The 18911-nt window shown below is 29.1% G+C and overlaps 1 protein-coding gene across 2 annotated transcripts in view; it reads left to right on the forward strand.

Moving 5' to 3' along the window:
- Positions 1-10051: 10051 nt before the first annotated feature.
- Positions 10052-18911, forward strand: part of LOC143202328 (uncharacterized) — a 53569-nt gene continuing 44709 nt past the window's right edge. Inside the window, exon 1 of one of the 2 annotated variants that reach the window (XM_076413789.1) lies at positions 10052-10204. The gene's annotated coding sequence lies outside the window, so the exon portion shown is untranslated. The remainder of the gene's footprint in view (positions 10205-18911) is intronic. The other variant, XR_013007122.1, reaches the window with a different exon arrangement.

The following is an 18911-nucleotide window of genomic DNA, read 5'->3' on the forward strand; positions in this document are numbered from 1 at the left end:
AATAATTATTATTGGTTGTTTATATTAATATTAAAAGCCATCGTAGATATAGAGAAGAGAAATTATTTATACCTCAGTGTTGTTACTCCATCTATAATGTTTCCTTATTATTTCCGTTTAGAACTGCCATATTTCCCGAGAGCGCACTAATTGAAAATTGAAATTGAATTTATCTGTTTTTTCAATGTTCTAAAATTTAAAATAATCCAATTCAAATCTAGTAAAATTTATTAATCTATTCAGCCACTTACTTTCATTATTATTGGTAATTTAAATTCGTTAAATTTATTATTTATATATTCTTCTTTCATTCATATACAGTACATAACATCATTATATTCGAAACAAAAATAAAACTAAGTTAAGCCCACATTCTTGGTGTAGTTCTCATCACTTTCATTGTTTATACCTCGCCCATCGGTAAAAATGTTACTTCTTTTTTTCGGTAGGTTTAAACGTACTATGTGATATTAATGCCAGCTGTTTAAAATGTTGATTTTGTTTCATAAAATTTTCAATCACGACAACATCTCACTTAAGCTAGACTTACCATATATAAGCAATCAACTACAAAGTCTTTTAGATCAGCAATATAATAAACACAGAAGCTAGTTAAATATTTTTCTTTAAAATATTGAATTTTAAGTTTCAACTTTATACAATACACATCATGCACATTATGCATAGATCAGCCAATTTTAACATGATTTATAGATGCAATATTTTTTATCGAATTATGGAAACTTACATAGACCACTAATATGTATAATATAGGTCTGCAACACAAACGTTGTTTAAGTATTTTCAACTGTTTTCTTTGTATTTTGGTATGCTGAAAACGAAAATAATATGTAGATAAATCAAAAGTCAGGAATTTCTTTATTGCATCAATATTGAAGGTTTGATGGGTGCATTTAAGAACCAATACGATAAAGCAAAATAGCGTCTTTTCATAGTTTAATCTCAAATAACGGCGGTTTTTATGCTTAGAATTGGTTGTTCGGAAATTAAAATTTGAAGACCGTGGTTAACAGGTGTGGCGAAAAGTTAGTGAAAATAAACATCATCCAAAAAGCGTTGATACCTTCACATGAAGTCATTTTGCCACCGCTGCACATAAAACTGGAGTATATTAAGCACTTCCATTGAAAAATCATTGCATTGTAATATCACTTCCCAAAAATGAAGCTGTTTCAAATACACAGTTTCGAAAATGTCCAGGCTTTTCAGAAGCAAAGGGAAAGGAATGTGTTTTCATCGGACCAGACATAACTTATGCTTATAACTGAATCAAACTGCCAATGACCAAAAGGGGATGGAGAAAAGATACCAAGGACTCCCTTCTCCTAAATAAAACTCCCTCCCTCATAAATTGTGAAAAATTTTAGACCAGTCATCGTATGACAAAAAGGAAACCATTTTGGGATTCTCTTGGATATTCTTAATGACCTGTATAATTTATAAAACGACTGCCTTTTATATTTTACAGATTTTAATGAATGATTTTAAAAATATATTAAAAGTTGCTATTTATTACGAGGTCTTATTAAATATTATAAGTGTATCGACACTACAAACTGGATTGATTAATTTAATTGTTTAACATTTTGACTATCCTGATTGATTTAAATTTTTATTATCAGATGTGATGAATATTAATTTCACACAATCTGGGCTAAATGTGTTAACTTGAATATGTCAAGATGAAATGAGAGAATAATTTAATTTCAACGTATTGAATACTGGATAATAATAGTATATTATTATTAATATCTGACAATTAAGTTAACAAGCACGTTAACAATTATAGCGTTTATCGATAAAATATATAGAAACAGAATTTAGTGTTCAGAGCTGTATAAAAATTATTAATATATTGAAACTACATTTAATAGTATACAAATTGTGTAAAAATAATAATGTTTAAAGTGTTTCGTTCTCAGTCAAGTATCTGCATGTATCGGGGTCGGGTATGGATATCTTGATCTACTCGCAGGTGTTAATTATTTATCTACGTAAGACTAGTAAAATCTAATACAAAATAATTTCAATTATAAAAAATAGTATTTATAAAGCAATTAAATGTAGAAATTAATAATTTAACTCCCAAAAAAACTCCATGCCAATTGTATGCTATTCTGTTTCTGACCTCAGAGTATCAATTTTTCGTACGTCCTATATTGTGACATATGTCTGGTTTTACAGCTTTAGTTAAGCAAGTTATGTTACAGCTTTAGTTAGTCAAAGTTAGGCAAGTTATGAAAATTAAGAAGAAACCTGTTGAACTTTATATAAGCTCAAAAAAAAAATTGATGGACGATAATCCAAATTATCTATCAACAAATTGTGATTTTATAAACCAATTTTGCAGTAATGGTAACTCTATAACGTCCTATGGTTTATTAAAAATGAATCAATTAACAAGAAAATAGCAAATCTGAGATTAGTTTATTTTCAATCGCAAAACGTAATTTGAAAATTGATAAAAGTTTTAGAGAAACTTACTTAATATAAATATTTATTAAAGTATCTAATTATATGTATTATACTTCTACAAAATACATCACATAATAAAGAAAAATTAATTTTACTACTAATTATTATATAATAATCCATTTCAAATTAAATTTATGTAATATGCAGATTATACTGAATAAAAAACCTTTTTAGATAAATTTGGTTATATTGTAAATTGCAACAACAATGTACTATTTTCGATATCAAGTTAGTACTTATTAACGCAATTCATTATTAATGCATAACAAAATACTTTTAAAATACGAGAATAGCTTATCAAGTATTTGTGCAATACAATTTATATAGACAGCTACAAATATGATTGGTGTCCATTTATCATCAAAACTGGTTCTATGTTAAAAGTGTTTAAAAATATGAGACTAATTTGGTTATTTTTTATATAGATACATTATTAAAATGGATGTATTCGCATCCGACCACGTAACTGGGACAAATATATTTATTCCTGCGAGTTATAGATCAATATTTATAAAACTTAAGAACAAAATCATACTTAAACAAAACATGATGAATATAAGTAGATAATCGAAAATATACAACAAATAACACAATAAGTCTAATATAAAAGACACAACACATGTTTGGATTTAGACAAAAACTAAGTCCAAATCCTTGTTCCATTTTATTGCCTGATTGCTAGATCATTGCCTGATTTTAGATGGCAGAAGTTTTATTTTAATTTAAATTTCCATACTACTTTAAATTTAATACAAACCGCTCATGTCCTTAAAATTGGTAACTTAATTCCCGATTCCTATAAATCACTAATAGGGGCCAAGAACCAAACTATTGATTACTGAAACGTTAAAAATATTATAGAATTTAATTAGCGTGTAGGTGTGCCATATTCGGTTTTTAGTTTGTACTTTTAATTTTCCATTATATTTTTTCTGTACTTTAATATGCCTTATGATGATATTATCTTATCCCTTTTTAATTTTTCAAATAAGTTTCAAGATTCTTTTACTACTTGTCTCTATCCTTTCTCCAAATCTTCCATTTTTTTGTTATATTTTAGAGTATCTATTACTATGACCCAGCAAAATTCGAATTAGTAACTATCACAACTGTAGGAGAACCGTCCTGTCCCGTTGACCACTGTGCTAATCAAACTAATGCTGCTATTTCCATTTTTATGGCTTCGTCCATCATGCTGTTTGTTATTATCTAATCTTCTTTCGTTAATGTAACAGGTCAATTTCGCTGCATCCAATAATGAATTCTTGAAATAATTTCAAAGGCCAATTACTTTCTCAGAGCTATACAGAACTCTATTTATCTGTCAAATTTCTGGGTTAATATTTTTCTACATATTTTTTGCTTACAATTTCATTTTGTAACTTGTAAGTTCCAACAGTTTACCCCCCTTTATTGACTGTTTTCGTGATTAAGGTTATATGGTAATCTCTTTCTAATTCTACTCCACATTCTATTTCTCGCCCTCATGTCGTCTCGCACTCTACCAATATATATTATATGATGTGTTATTAATTTCTGCATTTTTACTTCCTTTGTGTACTAACGGATTTTCTTATGATCTAATTACGAATTTGTTATTATATTTTTATGTAGAAGACGAACAAGTCAATCAATATAATTTAAATGATTCTTTATGTATAGTTACAACTAAAGGTTACAAGGATAAAGTGCATGCAGTGGCCCTCTTATATATGATTCTAAAACATAAACCAAAAGTTAATGGATAATCTAAATATAAAGTTTCGGCATCGAATCAATTCATTGATATCAATCAGTTTAAGACTCTTGAAGTCACTGAATTATGAGTTTTCATCATAATTATATCACTGAGATTTAAAATTTAATTTGGTGATTTTGGAAGAAGTGAATGTTACTACTAGGTAACATAACAAGCTTATGTGTAATGTGCAGTTTATACAAATGTTTGGAAACACACTATTTGAAAACACATATGAACTATTAAGAGTCCGTGAATAGATATTTTCGCTCCTAAGGAACTCTTTACTTATAATATTGTCATTTTACCTGCTTTGTTTCGTATTATTTTGTTTCTATCTCCAATGAATCATATTTTGGTTCCTCAATTTCATCTCGTATTTAGTTTTCCACTTTTATTTTATCCTACGGATATAATTTCTGTTATGTATTAGGCCTCTAAATTAATTTTAAAAGCCGATTGTAAAAAATCAATACAACGTATTTTATTTAAAGTATTGTCCATCGGTAGCTGCTACTTTTTCCCTCTTTCAGACAATTTAATAATTTCATATCGAAAGAACAATATATCTTTTGAGAGTATCTACGATATAATCCATTTTTTTTAAGAAGTGAAGCTCTAATGAGACAGGTTACAACTCATATGTCAGAGCAAGTAGTAATTAGAAAGACGAAGTTCTAGAGAATGCGCAGAATTTAATCTTTCCAAGTACCTACAGTGCAACATGTTGTGTCTTCGCTCGTATTCTCTCGCTCTCAAACGCATCAGTTATAATCGATAACCATCCACATTGTGGGTTTCATTGAGTAATGCCTTCAAACCCTCGTTTTCAAATATTTTTGGATGTCCAGCATGATCTTTGTCTTCGGTGTCAAAATTATCACTTTTAAAACGTCAGAACCAGTTTTCGATTATGACGAGTCGCCTTTTTCTTCAAATTCAGACATTTTTAATGCACTAAAAATAACACATACTGAACAATTAAGTCCCTAAGTGAGGCTTCAACATAAAATTGTTATAAATCTACCCGATGCGATTTAATGCACTCCAACACAATTTGTAACCGATCGTTCAAAATTAGTTTATAGGCTTAATATATTAGTAGCCTCACTCGTAACTACTAAATACACAATCACTGAACATTTCAAGAGTCAAGTTAAAGTTAAAACATTAATTCCGCTCTACACGACATCTTATAATATATTGCAGATCGAATTATCAACTCCATCAGAAGACATCCGTCTTACTCAATCTATTTACTGGCGTGACTTAAAAGATTATTTATTGTCGGATTTTAAACTCTTCTATGGACAATGATAATTCCAAACAATGATAGACATAAATTTACATCTATGCTTTTAGGTTCAAACCTAAGAGCTGCGGAGATTTCATACGATATTTTTTAATATCTGCAATTAAAATCTCGCTTTGAGACATATAAGGTAAAGAAAATTAGGAATTGCACATAGTATAGCAATAAATAAGTGTTTAGAAACACGAAGGCCTCAGATATACTTCCTTATTATCATCTGTATAAAAATATTACAATTTCCATTATAGCATAGTAACCACTATTTCAAATTAACGATAACTACAATAATTAATATATAAATAATTCCTAAGTATATTTTGTCTTTTACGTGTTTATATATTTTAACCAATTCACCCACATCGTCACAACAGCAACAAAGGCGTAGTTTGTGATTTATTATGGTATGCCTACGTTAAGTAGATAATAAGTCTAATTTATAAAAAAAGGGGACTAAAGTATAAATTTTCAAAAATTAGAAAATATAATTTAAAAACTTATGTATTTTGAGATTATTTCATCTAAATTTAATTAAAAAATATTCAGCGTTATTACTATATGGAATTATAGTACTATTTAAGTTGATATGTGCGGTTTCCTTTTTGTTAACTTGTCTTCTCTATATCTGGACCCAGTTATTTATGCTGACACTTATCTATTGTCAATTTTTGGCTGCTTCTTGGCTATTTTTTCCATAAGCAGGTATCATAAGCAAAGGCCATGATTATATTTTCTTTTGCAATCATGGAAACATCACACGGAAAATAACTGATCTCAATACACTTTCTTATGGTACGCCTGTTCTATTTGTTTAATAGATTGTTTTTATACTTTTGTGTAAGACCCTCTTTTTTTGGTTTTAAATAATATGACTGAAATGTAAGAGTTAATAAGACTGTGTTGCTATTCTCAGTAACAAAAAACTTATAAAAGACTTCTGGAGCTCTGTCTAAGAATATAGCTGCATAAATCTATAAATCTATTTAACTTTTAGGCATTATATATATATATATATATATATATATATATATATATATATATATATATAAACTAAAACAAACTATATTTTAGATATAAACCAGGGTTTTAAAATAGAGGTAACTAATGCTACATTCGCATTCGATACTTGCATAACTAAATGCATGTCAAAAAGTTACTTACTTTTTTAGTCTTGAAGAGTAGAATTAAGATCCAAGATACAAAATTATCAAAAAATTATACGTTTTTTCCTTGGTTCAAAGAAAAGACGTTCAATAATATTACAAAATTTTGCGGAAACCATATAATGTTGATGAAAATGCATGACTATTAGCTCAAATACTTTAAAACAATACTTTTGAAACAGTTGATGAAAAAATCCCAACACACCCAAATATATTGGTAAGTTTAAAGCATTGCTGGAACATTAAGCATTAAATTGAATTACTGAAGTCTCAAATATTAATTAAATAACACTTTCTAGAATATACAATCGTTTACTTTGTATGGACATATATAAATATAAATATAAAAGTAAGGACAAATATTCAAACTTTAAAGTCATAATCTGTAATTTTATGTGAGATCAATTAATTATCATTTATTATGATCAGTTCAAACAAAACTTAAGCACTAAAGAAGATCTCTGTCAATTACAATTGATGCATTGAACAGAATGGTGTACATAATTACATTTAGCTGCAATATAAGGGACATAAGAAGGCTAAAACATTTTTGGATTTTATTTAATGTCAATTGTTATTTGTGTTTTTTCAGGTGGCAATGAGTGTGGCTTAATGTGGCTTAACAGCCTTTCTTATAAGCAAATAAAAGCAAAATATGTTATTTTGCAATACATAAATATAAATTTGTCCCAAAAAATAATAGGTTTAAAAAAATTGAGTAAAAAGTATAAAAAATAAGTGATAATACTGTTGGTAAATACAATATTTACGTAAGTTAAATTATAAATTAATTAAGTCTCCTAAAATAATTCTAATCAAAAATATCGCCTAATAATATTCAATTATTCAATTGTTTTGTTTCAACATATGTTACATTTTAGAATATATCAATACTCTATTTATACACTGACATATATTTGTGTCTGGCAACTGGTTTTTTATGAACAATGATATATGTAAATAAATATTAATTAGGAATTTTTTGGCAATGCAATTTTTGAAAGTTGACTTGATAATATGATCTGGTGCACTTTTGAATAGGTGCAGCTTTTTAACTGAATATTAATGATATGCTATAAAGTAAACAATAAAATGAGAAAATGTTTTAAAAATTCATATTTATATATAATCAAAAAATAAATTTCAATATCAATAGAAAGACAAATAATTAATTTTATATTTCGAAATTTCCTATAAATTACTACAGTTTTAATACAATTTAATTAAATGATAAACATATAATTTTTTCTCAAAAATGTAGTCAACTATATTCAGCACAATTATAGCGCATAGGTAAATCCGACAAAATCAGTGAAAGGTAATATTTTCCTTTCAATTAAAAAAGCAGTTCATGAAAAATAAATAATACACATAAATATCTTAAATAAATTTAATCTTAATTATCTTTAAATATCGTAAATTTATAAACTAATGTAAAACATACCATTATATATAGGCCTATTGGTTATAGTCATATTTTAGTCATGATTTAGGTATTGCATTTTTTGGTGACTGCACCTGTTACTTAATGTGATATTCCAACCATAGTCATCAGCTTGTAGTAATCCGGTTTGACTTTTAATATCCTACAAACCATGGAGTATCTTGATAATGCAATACAATAATCTCAAATGGCATTTTTGCTATTTGATTAGCTTTAATTATATTGCTATAATATTAGAGAAGAAACTCTATATATATAGACAATTAAGGGACAGTTATGCAGTTAAGAAGTTATTCTAGTCTAAAAAATTTTAAAAAATCCATTTTTCCATTTTCTAATTAAAGTTTAACCCTTAAGAGGATTTTTCAAAATAAATAAAACTATTTTAGGAAATATGGTTGTCTTAGTGAAGTGGCATCTAAAGGGAAACATTTAAATGCAGATTTTTCTCGAAATTGCTTTTTCGATATTATAACAAAATTTAAGTTTTAACTTAATTAAACATTCAAAAATAGCCACAAAAACAGTAAGAATGTCTCGTTTTTCAAAAAGATGTAATTTGACGAAAAACATTTTGTTTTATTATTTTTACTTTGATACTGTAGAACAATAGACAATATTCACATCAAATTTCAAGTAAATCGGTCAGAACTTGAGATATCATGTCGACCACCTCGAAAAAAGAAGTTTCTAGAAGATTAGATCATCAAGTCTGTTGAGCGGTGTCATTTACTTCCGCTTCAATATAAAGGAATTATTTTTTATTGTATGATGTTTTGTTAGTAAGGGCCACTTGAAATTGCATCATTGGCCATCAGGTCAATCATTTCCTTTCCTTAATGATATTTACTCCCCTTTAACTGTAAATCTAGGCAAGTGAGTTTATCTTACCTAATCTAAATCCTTCAGTGAGAGAATTTATGGAAGAAGCTTATGTGGAGAAGAGGATTGTGATAGCGGTGTTGGAATAACTAGGATGTAGTTTTAGAATTTGTTACTTTTGCACATCATCTTTGGATGCCCAATTTGGAATCCAAATGATACTGGGTGTCACATGAGATGGTGTTATTTTTCGTATGTAGTGTTGTAGTATGAACGGTGGTATAACTTTGGCTTTGGCAGTGAAGTATGAGATTTTCTAATCTGATGGAAAAACAGCATGCTTAATGAAGTAATTTTTGTAATTTTTGTGTTGGTTATGCATTTACAACTTGAACCAGTATTGACCCATCCTTCTTCTTTCTTGTGTCTTGAACTTCATATACATTTGAAGTTATCACCTTGTGGTTAAGAAAAAGAGAAACCTTAATAAAACTATCTTTTAATTTCCTTATAATAAAAATTTGTCAAATTAAATGCGATGACCCTCACTTGTCACTAAGTTATCGTCACTGGTCGCATAACAACTTAGACTAAGGAATAACTCGGGCTTCGGGAGGTCACTCCCCAAATCAGATGAAAAATCTAAGCCTTGTGAGGGGAAAATGTATTATTAAAAAAGTAAATTACAAGTACCGAGTTATAATTACTCAAAACAGAAGAATGGATAAAAACTTAATGATCAGATTTTTTATGAAAAAGTATGATCCGTATTTAAACTATATTAAAATATGTAGTAAAACTAAATGATAAATATTAAAAGTAAATTTTAAATAAAACATGGCCACATGTTACCCAAAAACTATGTTTTTAAATTAGTTGTTTTTGGTCTATTTAGTTTTATATAAATATATTGTTAAAACTAGTTAACATAATATTATTTAGTGATCGATTCAAAAGTAAATAGAAATGCAAGTAAGGATCTGCCTCAGCACCCAACCCCAAAAAAAGTATATCACAAAGAAATTAAAAATATTTATACAAAAATAGTCGAATTTAAATGATTGAGGAATCCGTATCGCAAGAAAAAAAAACAAAAAATCCACCAATGATGGCATTGGGTGGACCCCACCATAATCGCGTATAAGAAAGGTCGATGGTCCTTCTAGAGCCAAAGTTGTCGTGGAATCGAATGGTAGTGCCGCGTTTTGCTGAAACAAAACAAAACACGAGCGGTAAGTGCTAGATAACTGTTATCCACAATATTAAAAAACCCGTTTGCGTAAATACGTAATATAAACAAACTATATTGGTATTATAACGTTTTAGTTTTGCTATACTAACAATTTTTTTTTTAATTTTAATTAACAATTAAATTTTGTTTGAATGTTTATGGACACTTGAACATAAATTGATATGTAACTGTGTTTATATATCTGGAAAATGTATATAAACTCAACTTGTACAGAGGTATTTATTGAATTCAATTAACTTACTTAAAACTAATTTAGATTAAAATAACTAAATGAAATTGAAATAATACATAAAGTATTATTTTTTTAATTAAATATATTAATAATTTAATTCAAATTCTGAATAAAATTGTTCCAAGCTATTTAGCAACATTATTTTATTATAGACATTGATAAATCAAATATAAATGGAATATACGAAACTAACAGATCAATTGAAAAGTCCCGGCCTACCGTAGTAAAACAAATTTTTTATTAAATTCAGGCAAAATTAGTTCTTTTATTCAACATAATTCCCTTCAACTTTTTGATACCATTTTTGTAGTACGATTTGTCCTTTGTTTCAAAATAGGCCTCAGTTTCGGTGATCACCTCTTCATTCGACGAAAATTTCTTCCCAGCGAGCATTCTTTTGAAATCTAAGAAGCCAGATCCTAAGGCTAAGATCTTGAGAATACGGTGGATGAGAAAGCAATTGGAAGCCCAATTAATGGATTTTTGCCATCATTTTCACTGACTTGTGACACGGTGCATAGTCTTATAGAATTATTCCATGAGCATCCCAAAATATAGGCGCCATAACCTTGCCAGCCGACTATTGCGTTTTCCCACACTTTGGAGCGAGTTAATCGTATGCAGTCCACTCGGATGACTGTCGATTGGACTTCGGAGTGAAATGATGAAGCCATGTTTCATCCATTGTCACATATCGACGCAAAAACTTTTTGATATCTCCGACATGATATCTCGGGTTTATTACGCTTGATGATCTTCAAACACTGCTCCGAATCATCAACTCGTCGTTGTTTTTGGTCAAAAGTGAGCTCGCGCGGCACCTACTTTGCACTGAGCTTTCTCATACACAAATATTCATGAATGATATGATGGACACGTTCAGTTAATATCTTTAAAGGGCCTGCCATTGCATTCAATTTCAATTTATGTCATTCAAAATTATTTTTTGGACTTTTTTAATGTTTTCATCGGTAACAACCTCTTTTAGACTTCCACTGCGTCCACCGTCTTCGGTGCTCATTTCACCACCTTAGCATACCAATCCTTGATAGTTGATTTTCCTGGGGCAGTGTCCGGAAACTCGGTATCAAGCCAAGTTTTTGGTTCAACTGTAGATTTTCCCTTCAAAAAGCAATATTTTATCAACACACGAAATTCCCTTTTATCCATTTTTTTCACATTAACAAAAGTCGTTTCACTCAAAATACTATAATTCACAAACCAATGATCCGACAACTGTCAAATTTATACATTATACGCATCTTTTGAGGGTTAAGGCTAACTAAAAAACATATGGATTTAATTCTAGTAGCGCCATCTCTGTGTCAGGTTGGGTACTTTTCAATTGGTCTGTTATATTCAAAATAAAAAACATTAATATATAATATAAAATAATTATAAAATAATTAATCAATATCTTAGTTATTCATCATTTTTGCATTTTATGCACTAAATTTTTTAACTCTTACTAGTTATTTTCAAAAAGTAGAATTTATTGACTTATTTATATTAAAATAAACAATAAATCAAAATAAGTTTGCAGACATTTTCTGAAAACGGGAATAAAAAAATTAATATGTGTACACTCAACTAGAATACACTTATTCCGACGATTTTCCAATTTATGAATCCCATCGTATATCCCATTATTAACAATCGAGGTAATAAAAGTAAGGGTTTAATAAAAATCTCATAAAAAATGGAGAGAAAAAAGTCGAAAATAGAATAGCAAATCTAGCTTTAAAAAACACTGACTGGTTATAATTCACAAAGTTTTTTTTAACACGATGACTTCAAAAGATTACAATTATAATCAGAATTTACTGTTCTATAAATTCAGAGAAAATCCACAAATAAAATTAATGTATATCCCAAAAAGCTACGGCTAACACTTCCTTCGTCTATTTATATTCAAATTCAATTCTGGGCCGATAAACCTGATTCACATCACCCATTAAACCTTTAATCCAGGAAAATAAACGACAATATAATTTTAATCCTGAACTATTGCTTTCCAAACTAGAGTCGCATTTGTTGAATTAAACTGGCAGCCAAGTGATCAACCGATTACAACTTACTTATTCATCAGATAAGATAGGTCTCATATCACTTGTCTTTGATGAAATTATTCCTTTCGGGATACTTCTTTGGCACTTTTTTTTCTACTTTCTTTTGTATAGCGTGTTAGCATTGGATTTTGCTACTCAGTTGGGACATTTTATATACCCTACATCCTCCAGTTGCATCTCGTCAGGGGAAAGATACGCCGGAAGTGACTAATTTTGTTTATATTTTATTGTTTAAACAATGCTTCGGATATGGTGGAGACTCAGCAAATTAAGAAACGCGTTACCTGACTATTCGTATTTGTGAGTTCCTGTAAACGTGATATCCTAACTACCATTACCCCTTCATCAAAGTACATATTCTATTAATATATACTAACAATTACTCTCGGTTAATCTTTTTGTTTTTTTTTTTAATGCCACTCAAATTTGTTTTGCTTCATTGTTAGCGAATGCATCAGCTACTAAAAAGATAATACCTTTAAAACTTTCATATTATATTTAAATTAGTTATAAAATTTTGAGTATGCTTTTAAAAAATTGAATTTTGTCACAACAGCTATTTATTTGTATTGAATTTACACTCTCCTCTTTACTAAAGACATTCAAATGCTGATAATTTGGAATTTTAAGAAACTGTAAATGTAAAATGTACACTAAAAATTTAATTATTTTAATGAAACTATGAAATAATATAATTACACTGAGTATCGTTTCATCATCATAGACGAAATTTGGATCGTTCAGCTACATGTGAATACCTCAAACCAGATAGATACAAGAGTTTGTGAGAAAGGATCTATTTTATTGAAGCAAATTCTGACCACTCAGAAAATCATCCCGAAATTCAACAAGTTAAAATACAAATCGTACAATACATCCACTATATTTACCAGATCCCATCTTTGTATCTTCTAGCTCCCTCAACTCACTGTAAAATATTTCAAAACTAAAAATTTAGGCATATAAAGTAATTTTCGGTGAAATTAAATGCATGGAAACATATTTCCAGAATATTCGGTATTCTTAAGATTTTAAAGAAATACCTAAATCGAATCGAAGGAAGATATGCTAGGATTCGTAATATGCTCCAAGCCACAAATCCTCCCTTTCTTATAGAATGAGAAATCTTATTAAACAACCTAGTATATATACTGGATTATTTTTTACTTTTAATTGCATACATGTCAAAAGGTTTCCAAGGTCAATTAAGTAAGTCAGTAAAAAAAACAATATTTATAATGCACCACAGATATCGCAAAACAATTTCAATGTTGTTGCACATTATCACACCACCGGATGTATAATTTAATTTTCCAATAAAAGTTCCACAGTAACAACAAATGTATACCGTTGTGTAAGTTGACTGGGTCAGGATCACTCAACCAAAATGAGTCATCAACATTGTGACTGAAATTTAATGTACACCTGCAATGATATGTTCAAACATATATAAAAATATTACCAATCGTATATAATTTTAATTCTGCTAGCATTTTATTAAATAAGGAAGTTTTGACTTGTTCTGGATGAAAGTACACTTTTTACTTAATAGACAATAACATAAAATTGCGAAGTGTCACTGTAAATAGCTAGTAAATTACCTAATCTAACTAAAAAGTACATTCTTTAAACTACATTTCCCTATATAAAATAACAGTTTTTTTTTATTAAGTATTATTGAATTATTCGGTGTATACAGATGCTAATCATGAAATGCTCAAAATTCAATTTTCCATATTCATTACTTTGGTTGTTTAATTTGAAGAAATCTGTAACTGAACCTTGTCAAAGACGTTTTTAAACTAATGATAATGCTGCTCCGTCATACCACCATTATCGGTTTTAGGCATACTTCAATGATTTAAAAGTGGTAATTCTGATGTCAATGACAAATAAGATGAATGAACACTTACAGATAGGTAATCAATTGAGCAAATAAATATAAAAAAAGGGAAACCTACCACACGAATTGACTGAAAATGCTATTCCGAACGTTTTTAACATTGCGGTTTAGTTGCTTGTTGTTTTACGTTGGGCTGTGAAGGAAGCACTGTTACAGCTCAAATGGGGCTTAGAATTCTCACCAAACATAGTGAATTCTGATTAGCACTTGTTCAAATGGATATAGTATGGTTTGGCGAGCAAAAAGTATGGTTTGACCGGTTTCGAAATTCTAAAAGAGTGCGAAATGGATGTTCCAAAAATATGAAAAAGAGATGTATGTTGAAAATATGAAAAAAAATTCTGAAAAATATTCTTGTTAATATACATTATACCAATTTTTCTCGACAAAGGCTTTTCAATGTGAAAGAATAATCAGTTATTAATCAGAATCAAATAAAAAAATATATACATGCAAATACAATACATCTAATATGAATACAATCTAATTATATATTAGAAAAAATATGGAGCAAACGAAACTAATATTTAAATATAATTTGATATAAACTATTTATTATTTATAAATATTTATTATACATATTCTACATTATATAAAATATCCTGTCCCATTATTTCAAAATGCATTATATGAAAAGGAATAATGATGATTATTTACATTTCCTGATGACCCTAGAAAACATAGTTTAAGAGAACAAATTTTGTAATCCGAAAATGATTTACATATCTATAATACGAATAAAAATCGTGAGTAAGCGTGTCAAAAAATATTAATTTTGTATTTATTACTAACCCTTAAAGAACATTACCTAACACTTCAATTGTATATCAAATTGTTCCCTTGTCTTTTTGATTTATATTTTAACAGCATAGTGTGAAATATTTACCTGTATAACTTGGATATTATAATTTTAGATTTCTGGATATTTATAAATAATTAATCAGGTAAACTTGGTTTAATTTAATTTAATTTAATCATTTTTAATTTTATATATTGCTATAATCCAGCAGTGTCATTTAAAAACATAGGTATGATTGGCTATATTCGATCACATCATTATCGATTATATTCGATTATATCACTCATACATGAAGAATGTAAGACGGATCTTAAGCCGCATCCCTGAAAATCATTTACTCTGGTTTATTTTATTGTTGTAAAACTGATTAATAATTTGATTGAAAGTGACATATCATAAGTAGATCTGCCAAGAACAATGCTTTTAAATATTACATACATGCAACACACATATATATCTTTATTCAAAATTTAAGCCGAGTTTTCTCGGCGTTAACGGGCTAGGTAACCGCAATGGTTAAGACAGCAGGACGTTTCTTCTACTGTAGCGATAGTCGCGGGCTCGAATCCCACGGGACATGGATCTACTATATTTGTAATTAAAATTGCAATGTTTCTACTTCAACGTTCAACCTCCAGAATGACCTCTAATTTGGTCATTAGCCAATCGATAGTCTTAATGTCAAGGACTGGGGTTTAAAGCCCATATTAAGTAACAGGTCCAATCCATTGATTGATAAATAATGCTGGCATAAGCGAAAGAAATTATTGTGAGTGGTTTCACAAGTTTCAACTAAAATCGATGAATTTGGCATTAAATGCAAAGAGGTCTTAAAGCTAGATATAGATCAACAACATGATAATATTAAAAATATATAAAAATTTATATAGAAATGTTTGAAACTAAAACCCACCCAACCTGCCGTACTTACCAGACATTGATACTTTTGATTATTCCTCATTTCCTTCAATGAAGCATAATTCAAATTACATTTTGTATTGCTTTAATTTTATTAAAAATAAGAAATCTTCAGTTTTTGCTTTCAAAACAGTCATTGCAAAATTCGAATAAAACAAAGCTGAAATATACTTTAATTGATTTATATTGTAATTTTATTAAAGCTTTTAATGAACTTGAAATATTTCGTCATATTTATTGTTATTTCGTCTTAAAGGTATATTATGTTATAATTAACAGAATTATTAACACAGTTAAATAATGTAGATTATATTATAAGTTAAAGATAATGGTAATCATAAAAATGCTTAAACATCAAATTATTTACCGGAAATAATTTTTATATTTTATGATGAATTACCAAACAGAGTTACAACATACAATTGCAGTACTATTAGAAAATTGTACTTATTCTTTGATCGAAACCATATAACGGTATATACACAAAATGTTAAATAAACCAAGTATTTGATTTTTTGAATGAACAATTGAACAATGAAATTTTTAACTAAAAAAAAACAAAATTTTGTTGTAGGTCTATTTTATGAATGGCATCCAAAAATCGAGAAATAATAGGTTCGATAGATACCGAAAGACCTGATCGATATAACATGCTAATGGGATTTTAGATATTACTGTATTTTCAAGATTCAACAAAATAACTACTCAATATGTGAAGAACGCTGCGATAATTTATTCTTTTATATTATCGATACTTAAATTCTAACAAAATTAGAATTCGCTACATCTCCAAAGGCGTAAAAGTAGACGGCTAAACTAACATTATAACGGTAAAAATAGTCCAGTTGCTTTACCGATTATGTTCTGCCATTAAATGAAATGGAATACAGGAAGTTCCAATTGAAAAAGGAATTATTGTTTTCTTACGGACAGAAAAAGAAAGTTATTGCGCTTTAGCAATAATTTCGTTACTTGTTCTAGTAAATGTTGCGAATAATACAGAAAATAAATAATTGAAATTGAAATACCCAGTGACAAGTCAGTTTACATAAAACATGAAATATTCTTATTACAGAATACACTAGGACTGCGAATTCATTTTGAGAAATTTGCAGTAGATGGCGGCTCACTGTAATTATATTTCCCCCAAGTTTTTCATGCTTTTCTGACATTTGTTTACGTTATTTCGCTGTAACAAGCTTGGTAGCGTAGTAGTTAAGGCAACGCGATTTTATGTTTGTAATTGTAAATATCTTTAAAGAATAATGTAAACTGCGACAAAAATAACCATCCCAGTTACGCCAGTAACCAGGCTGGGTAAGACCAGATGTCTTCTGAGATAGTCACTAAGTTAGGCACTGGCTAGTCGGTAGGTTTAATGCCGAGGACTGTGGTTCGGAACCCATGTTAAACTGTAGGTCTAGCAATAAATAATCTAGGATGTTGACATGAGAAATGCCTACAAATACCAGGTGTGTCGGTAATTCTTTCCTTTCTTTTTGATTAGGAATACAAGTATTTACAATGCATAATTAAAATGTAATTATTCAAAGTGTTGGTCATTTGATTCAATACATTTCGCCAATCTCCTAGGAAATGTATCAATCTTCGACGTCGGCGAAGCACTACTCTACAAGCACGTGGTCCATCGATGCATAAAGGTGGTACTCACACCAAGCCTTCCAAGCGATTTCGTTTATCAATACTTCTTTAAGTGTTTTTTATGTATGACACGGCGGATTGTTATGCTGCAAAATCGCCTTATCATGTCTTTGAGCATATTATGGACGTTTTTCGATCAACGGACAGTTCAAATTAATCATTTATCATCGAAAAGGACCAAAGCCTTGCAACCAACGAGCCCACTTCGCTAGGTGATAACTACAGGTTTTTTTTTGGCTTGGGATATCCGAAATAAATCTTTTTCCTTACCCGTTACTATTCAATACAGAAATGACTTCTTTTTATACCTTTGACGCAGCATTTCACTGACAATTTTTTAATGTTTAATTACCTCTGACACCCGCCTTTTCATCCTACCAGTATGTTCTTTGTCTTGAATCCCTCTTTGTCCAAAACCGTATTTCACATGTTATTTGGAGTATACTCGCATACCATAAACGGTGAATTTTAACTGCTTTTTTCATTTTATGAAACAAGAAAAATTTTCGACGACGAAAAATGATAAATCTATACCGCTGTTATTTTGGCGAAATGGAACTTGTCTAGTTTAAGGTTATTGTCAGTGGAATAAAATGGCATATGTATGAAATTATGATATTGTGACCAGAGAAATCTGCTAAAAAAGTAATTACCAACACACCTAGTGCATAATACATATTTTACTGTAGTATAAAACAGAATATACTCTGAAATATTACAAACCGTACATGCGTTATAAAATATTTAGGGTTTGAATATAAATAAACAAAATGTGTAAACAAGACAATGTAAAGGAAACCCTTAAAATGCATATAAAGGCCATGAGATACTATACCGATTTCTTAGGATATCCGGTGCCATATTAGTCGCGCTATATAACATCTCTCATCTGAAGAACCGACCAATGGATATAGATTTGAGTAGATAGGTTTTCTTGTCCGTCTGGGTAGTATAAGATTGTATTAAAATTATTTGTAACTATCGAATATACCATCGGTTTGGCTTTGATAATCTTGTGAATTGGACTGTTTTTTACCCAGACACTCATGGCATAAACTTTGTAGATTAGTTAGTTTGTTAGTAGAAGGTCTCCTAACCAGGTTA

This window comes from Rhynchophorus ferrugineus, unplaced genomic scaffold (assembly GCF_030347505.1).
Source record: "Rhynchophorus ferrugineus isolate W39M unplaced genomic scaffold, kcgeb_rfMv2 rfM9, whole genome shotgun sequence".
In the NCBI taxonomy this organism is placed as follows: Eukaryota; Metazoa; Arthropoda; class Insecta; order Coleoptera; family Curculionidae; genus Rhynchophorus; species Rhynchophorus ferrugineus.